The sequence below is a fragment of the Hordeum vulgare genome, chromosome 7H (genome assembly GCF_904849725.1).
Source record: "Hordeum vulgare subsp. vulgare chromosome 7H, MorexV3_pseudomolecules_assembly, whole genome shotgun sequence".
Taxonomy (NCBI): domain Eukaryota; kingdom Viridiplantae; phylum Streptophyta; class Magnoliopsida; order Poales; family Poaceae; genus Hordeum; species Hordeum vulgare.
Window position 1 is genome coordinate 33647674 of NC_058524.1, and position 7656 is coordinate 33655329.

The 7656-nt window shown below is 57.8% G+C and overlaps 1 pseudogene; it reads left to right on the plus strand.

Moving 5' to 3' along the window:
- Positions 1-386: 386 nt before the first annotated feature.
- LOC123410490 lies at positions 387-7422 on the plus strand (annotated as a pseudogene).
- Positions 7423-7656: the final 234 nt, after the last annotated feature.

The window sequence follows — 7656 nt, forward strand, 5'->3', positions numbered from 1 at the left end:
TCACATCTTATAATGTGTTTCAGTTTGAAATTTTACGTGACAATAAAACATCATCCTCTTGACACACCGTATTTTTTTTCAGATTTTTTTGAAAGGTCAAAACATATGTTTCTTGTGGTTTTTATTGGTTTTCATCGAATGTTGGTTTCCGTATGAAATTCTCTCTTCTGCGGGAACCTGCTTCAATCAAAAAACCCTTCTGAATTCGAAGGTGTCACCCCGTGCCTAGCATGGGCTACTCATATCAATTACTCCACGAACCTCCAACTTCCCTCGGAACGTATGTACTTGGTTGATCACAACTTCACAAGCGACAGTATATGTAGACCCCTTCATCGGTTCACCGGATCCAAATTAAGGTGCATTATCCAGAAACATTGATCCTGATGGAGCTGATCCGCTTGTTTGCAGTTCCCATGCTGCCGGCGGCCATGGCGTGTGTTTTGAAATTCGGCCGTAAAAACTGGATTTCGGCCGAATTTCGGCCATCTCGGCCTGGGCCGAGATCTATCTTTCCGTCGAAATTGATCAAATTTACCAAATTTTGGTCAAACTTGAGTCAAATTTTGGACAAATTTCGGCCGAAAAATTTGAAAATGGTCAAAATTCGGCCATCTCGGCCTAGGGCGAAAAAATTGTCAAACCGAAAATCAAAACACTTTTTGTACATGGCCTCGACCTATCTGGCCTGGACCGCTGCCTCCCGTCGCCGGGGTTCACAGTGCTATCTCCTAGATTACGTCTGCTACAAAGCGCCAGAAAACTAGAAGGTCACAACGGATATGGCGGTTGCAATGGCCGAGCGTAACAAGCATCTCGGTGTCTCTGAGTTACGCTACCTCTTCCGCCTAACATCTCGCGGCGGTCTGGGTGAGCAGACCTACCCCCCCTCTGGCGTCTTGGCCGGCCGCGAGAAGTGCCTCACCCACCAGGACGCGCACGACGAGATGGACGCCTTCTTCATTGACGCCGTCGCAGGCCTCTTCGCCAAGATCGTGTTCGGGCCCCGGGACGTCGACGTGCTCGTGGTGAACGTCAACATTTTCTGCCCGCAACCTTGTCTCGCCTCACGGATCGCGCACCACTACGGCATGCGCGACGACGTCGTGGCGTACAACGTTTCGGGCATGGGCTGCAGCGCCACGCTGGTCTCGTTGGATATCGTCCAGAACGTCATGCGGGCACGGTCACCGCGCCGCGTGCTGGCGCTCGTGGTGTCGACGGAGGTGCTCTCAACTGGTTGGTACAGGGGCACGGACAGGTCCATGATTCTGGGACTATGCCTTTTCCGTTGGGGCGGTGCAGCGGCGCTGCTCACCAGCGACCCCGCGCTAGGCGGGCGCGCGAAGATGAAGCTACGCCGCCTCGTGCGCGCCAACGTCGCTGGCAACGACGATGCTTACTCCGCCATCTTTCAGCGTGATGACGCAGACAACAGAACCGGGTTCAGTAAGATGAAAGGTGATATTCACTGTATATTCATCATCAGCTGTTACACACATATATATATACACGGAGTCAGATACAACGGCACTAGCACCGGAGGTGGCAGGAGTGCGGAACGGCACTAGCGCATGCAGGCGCGACGTGCGCATGCGGGGCGACGTGCGCGGGCGCATCTCCTCCCGCTAGACCCGGTCAGGTTGTGGGCGTGGACGTCTTCCAACAGCCCCCCGCAGTCGAAACGGGGTCGGCGACGACGTTGAGGCTGGACCGGAACTCGATGAAGACGCTCGTGGGCAACCCTTTGGTGAAGATGTCGGCGAACTGCGACGTAGTGGGGACATGGAGAACACGGACATCTCCAAAGGCGACGCGGTCGCGAACGAAGTGGAGGTCGATCTCCACATGTTTGGTGCGCTGATGGAGCACCGGGTTGGAGGAGAGGTACGTGGCCGAGACATTGTCGCAGTAGACGACGGTGGCGCGCTCCGGTGGCCGCCCGATCTCCTGGAGGAGCTGCCGAAGCCAGCACGATTCGGCGACCGCATTGGCCACCGCGCGGTATTCAGCCTCCGCGCTGGACCGGGACACGGTTGTTTGCCGCTTCGAGGACCAGGACACAAGGTCGTCGCCGATGTACATGCAGAAACCAGAGGTCGACCGCCGAGTGTCAGGACAGCCCGCCCAATCGGCGTCAGTGTAGGCGATCAGCTGGGACGAGGCGGAGGGGCGGAGATGAAGCCCGAGGTGAGTGGTGCCGCGCAGGTAGCGCAAGATGCGCTTAAGCAGGGCGACATGCAGGGCACGCGGCGAGTGCATGACGAGGCAGACTTGCTGGACGGCGTAGGCAATGTCAGGGCGCGTGAGCGTGAGGTACTGCAAGGCACCGGCGAGGCTGCGGAATAGAGAGGGATCAGTGGCGGGGGCGCCGGCGGTGGCAGACAGTTTGGCTTTGGTGTCAACGGGAGTGGAGATACGTTTGCAGTTGAGCATGGAGGCTCGGTCGAGGATCTCTAGCGTGTATTGCTGCTGCGAGAGGAACAAGCCGTGGGAGCTGCGTTGCACATTGATGCCGAGGAAGTGGTGGAGGGCACCAAGGTTCGTCATGGAGAACTCCGATGTGAGAGAGGTGGTGATAGAGGCGAGCAGTGTGGAGGAGCTAGCGGTTAGGATGATATCATCTACATACAGGAGAAGGTAGGCCATGGCAGCACCGCGGCGAAGGATGAACAGGGAGGAGTCACACTTGGATGCCACGAAGCCGAGCGAGAGGAGAAACGTGGTGAAGCGCTGGAACCACGCCCTCGGAGCCTGCTTGAGCCCATACAGGGACTTTTGAAGCTGGCACACGGCGGAGGGGCGAGCAGCGTCGAGGAAGCCGGCCGGCTGCTAACTGTAGACGACCTCGTCGAGAGTGCCGTGGAGGAAGGCGTTCTTGACGTCGAGCTGGTTGATAGCCCACTTGTTGCTGACGGCGAGGCTGAGGACGACGCGGATGGTCGCCGGCTTGACGACGGGGCTGAAAGTCTCCCCGTAGTCGATGCCAGGCTGTTGAGTGAAGCCGCGTAGCACCCAGCGAGCTTTGTACCGGGCCAGCGAGCCGTCAGGGTGAAGCTTGTGGAGAAAAATCCATTTGCCGGTCACCAAGTTGACACCTGCAGGACAAGAAACCAAAGACCACGTTTTGTTTGCCACCAAAGCGTTAAACTCCTCAAGCATAGCATTGTACCAGTTGGGGTCTTTGAGGGCATGTTTGTAGCTGGCAGGGATGGGAGAGACGGCGGTGGTGGCTGTCGAAACGGTCATGAGTTTCTTGGGCTGGAGGAAGCCGGATTTGGCGCGGGTGCGCATGCGATGAAGGTTTTTCGGTGGAGCGATAGGCACGGCGTGGGGTGGGAGGACGGTTGCATGCGGGGGCGGCGTGTAGACGGGCGACTTGGAGGCGCGTGCATGCAGGGGGAAGGGTGGTGTGTTGGTAGCTGGCGCGGTACCCGGGGGCGGGGAACTAGATCCTGGCGGCGCGACAGGCGCGGATCCCGGAGGCGAGGGACTGGGTCCTGGCGAGGCAACATGCGTGGATCCCGGGGCGGCAGGCGCAGGGGCTGGAGCGGACGAGCTAGGCCCGGGAGGTGTAGAAGCCGCGCGTGAGGGAGGCGCGCGATCCGGGAGGGATGTGGGTGTCAGGTGCGCAGGTGGCGCAGCTGGTGGTGCAGGTGGGCCGAGGTGGAAGCGTTGCGGATTGTCTGTGGCCGGGGAGGTGAGTTCACGTGAAGTGGTGTGGCCGATGGGTGAGGCAGCATAGGGAAACTGATCTTCGTCAAAGACGACGTGGCGAGAGGTGATAACCCGTCGGGTTTGAAGGTCGAGGCACCGATATCCCTTGTGTTCGAGGGGCATGCTGAGAAGGACGCAGCGGACCGAGCGGGGGGCGAGTTTGTGTGGCATGGTGGCGTAGAGATTTGGGTAGCACAAGCACCCAAAGGCGCGTAGGGAGGAGTAGTTAGGGGAGGTGCCGTAGAGAAGATAGTAGGGTATTTGATCATAGATGGCACGGGACGGTCGGATATTGAGTAAGTAAGTGGCGGTGTGAAGGGATTCAACCCAGAAGGGGGGTGGCATGTGTGCTTGGAGTAGAAGGGTGCGGAGGATGTCGTTGGTGGAACGAATAGCGCGTTCTGCTTTCCCGTTCTGAGGAGAGGTGTGGGGGCAGGAGAGACGGAGGGTGACACCGCGGTCGTAGAGGAAGGTGCGGAGGCGAACGTTAAGGAACTTACCGCCGTTGTCACATTGCACACACCAGAGGGCGACGTGGAACTGGGTGAGAGCGTATGTGTAGAAACGTTCGAGGGTGGCAGCAGCGTCAGACTTGTTGCGGAGGGGAAAAGTCCATGAAAAATGCGTGAAATCATCCAGGACAAGCAAGTAAGATTTATAACTAGAGAAACTCGCGGTGGGAGAAGTCCAGAGATCACAATGTATGAGTTGAAACGGAGATGTAGTAAAAGACGTAGATTCGGGAAAGGGTAAACGAGCCTGACGGCCTAATTGACAAGCATCACAAGCACCACGCGGGTGAAGTTGTTTATTACAAGTTGGTAAGAAATCTTTTGCTAAACGCGAAAGAGAGGCGGCGCTGGGGTGGCCGAGCCGCTGATGCCAGAGGGTGCCGACGCCCACAGAGAACGCGACAGTGTTGGTGGTGTTGCCGCCGGAGAACGAGTACAGCTGGCCGTAGCTACTGGAGCTCATGAGTGGGGTCCGAGTTGCTAGATCCTTCACAACAAAACCAAAGGGGTAAAACTCAATGGTGACAGAATTGTCAATACAAAACCGACGGACAAAAATAAGATTGGTGACAATGTGAGGAGAGTAGAGGATGTTGCCGAGGTAAAACGGGCGAGAGGTGAGTTTGGCAGAGCCGGTGGCAACAACGGGAAGATGAGACCCGTCCCCGACAATGATGCTGCGAGAGGAGTGCTTAGGGGGAGAACAGAACGAGTCGAGGTTACCTGGGTTGCCGGTGACATGGGACGAGGCGCCGGAGTCGAGATACCACTCGCCGGGCTGGTGAGGCTGCTGCATCGTCATGTTTTGCATGGCGGCGATGAGGCCGGCTTGGTCCCACGAAGAAGGTGGCGGAGCGTTGGTGGGCGTGGGGGCGCGGGGGTAGATGACGGGGTAGGCGTGGGCGGGGTTGCCAGGACGGGGCCCGAGCACCCCGGCGGTGTTGGGAGGTACCCAGGGCGCACGGCCCTGGGGAAGGAAAGGTGCGCCCCACGGTGCAAAGTACCCCATCCAGGGGGTGTGCCCCCCGGGAGCCAGATGCGGCTGGCCGCGTCCGCCGGTGTGGCCGCCGCCACGCCCGTTGCCGCGTCCGCGACCGCGCGCCTGGCCGCGTCCGCGGTTGGTGCCGCAGCCGCGAGGGGCGGGATCGGCCGGTTGTTTGCCGCGGTCACTGCGGTCACTGGAGGAGTGGGGAGCACTCGAGGAGGAGCCGGTGCCGGTGGACGGGCCGCCGCCGCCGCCGATGCCGATGGAGAGGGCGGTGGAGCCGTCGAAGCGGTCGCGTGCGTCCTGCTGGATCTCCTCGAGGAGGAGGCGCGAGCGGGCCTCGTTGAAGGAGGGGAAGGGGGTCTGCATGGGCAGAACCGTGGCGATCACCTGATAGCGGCGGGAGAGGCCGCGGAGCAGCTGCAGCGTCATGGTCCGATCCTTGACGGGCTCATCAACGTCGGCCAGTGCATCGGCCAGCGCCTTGAGGCGGGCGCAGTACTCGGCCATGCGGAGGTCGCGCTGAGAGAGAGAGCGGAACTCGGCGGAGAGGTGGACCGGCTGCGCCGACTGGTGAGCGAGGGAGAATTCCTGGAGCTTGTTCCAGGCGAGGAAGGCAGTGTTGGCGTCCCCGCGGATGACCTCGTAGAGGGCATCGGTGATGGTGGTGTAGAGAAGCAGGAGGAGGGTAAGATCGGTGTGGCGCCAGGCGGGGGTCTGCTGGTCGGGAGCGGAGTAGCTGGCGACATGGTGCTGCACGGCGTACATGGTAAGGACGCAGCGCCAGAGCTCGCGCCACTTGGAGTAACTGCCGGACTGGACGTCCAACTTAAAGGGGATGAGATTGCCGATGTTGTGGAGAGAGTGGATGGAGGGGACGGTGGCGGCGGCGGAGGAGGCCGTGGCATCGGTAAGGAGGGGAGTAGCCGGCAGGGTCATGGCGGAGGAGGCCATGGCTGGGGGACCGCGGCGACGGGGGAGACGGGCTCAGGCGAGGAGAGCACCGGGTTTGTGGCGGGAGGGGAGTCGCCTGGGAGATCGCCGGAGGGCGCATCAGAGGCCATGGCCCAAGAAAAAAGAAGAAGGTGTGGCTCTAATTACCAAGGTGAAAGGTGATATTCACTGTATATTCATCATCAGCTGTTACATATATATATATATATATATATATATATATATATATGTATACACGGAGTGCTACAACGGCACTAGCGCCCGAGGTGGCAGAGTGCGTGCGCATACGGGGCGACGTGCGCGGACGTCTTCCAACACAGTATCAACAAGACCCTCCCAAAGGCTGCCGTGCAAGCGTTCGCCGCCAACCTGAAACGCCAGGGAGCTCGTCCGGCTTGCCGCCAGCTTTACGTGGCAGAAAATGCAGCGCCGCCAGCGAGTGAAGATCGATGTTAACTTAAAGACTGGGGTTGACCATTTGTGCCTCCACTCAGGCGGGGTTGCGGTCATCGACGCCGTGAAGAAGAACTTCGGGCTCAACGAGGCGGACGTCGAGCCGTCGAGGATGACGCTGCACCGCTGGGGGAACACATCGGCCAGCAGCGTGTGGTACGTGCTTGCGTACATGGAGGCCAAGGGGAGGCTCAAGAGGGGAGACCGGGTGCTCATGGTGACCTTCGGATCGGGCTTCAAGTGCAACAGTTGCATGTGGGATGTGGATCGCGATCTGGCAGACAAGGGTGCGTGGGGATTTTTTTTCACGCGTTAACGTTGCTGACCCATTATGAAACGCAGCGACGATATCCAACCAGCCTACGGCATGCTGCCAGCAATATGTGTACTGCTGAAACGCCATGGACCAAGGCGTTTCACGCGTGGCCTGCAACGCCATATTAGACTGGCGTTTGAGTGGGTCTGCAACGCTACATTAGACTGACGTTTCTATGTGCGTCTGCAACGTCACGGGCTCTGGCGTTTTAAAAAAGGTTAAATCGTGAAATGGTTTCAATAAAAGTTCATTTCATGCAATACTTTCATCGTATAGGTCAAAATCGTGAAAAAATCCGGTGCGTGGGCCGACTGCATTGATGAGTACCCGGTGGAGAGCACAGCCTACCCGTACATGGACAAGTACGATTCCACGCTGCCTGTTTTGTAAAACACGTGCAAGGCGCGTACGTCAATCACAGATCACATCACAGTGCGGCGAATAAAAGCATCACAACTTCTCTTGCTCAGATTATACTTGAGAGTAAAAACTACTTGAAAAGCTATCAAGATGGCACTCACAACTGCGAGGGCATGTATTTACTGAATATGTTTGCCTGTGTAATATTTATGTTTTCAGAGATCCTGAAAATGTAAATTTCAAATTTTATTGTTCTGTATCCACCAAAAATGTTCAATAAAGTATGACATGGGCAGAAATATTGTGTATCATTTTAGTTTGTGGGAAAACAATAGCATACAAGTAATCCAGAAAAAACT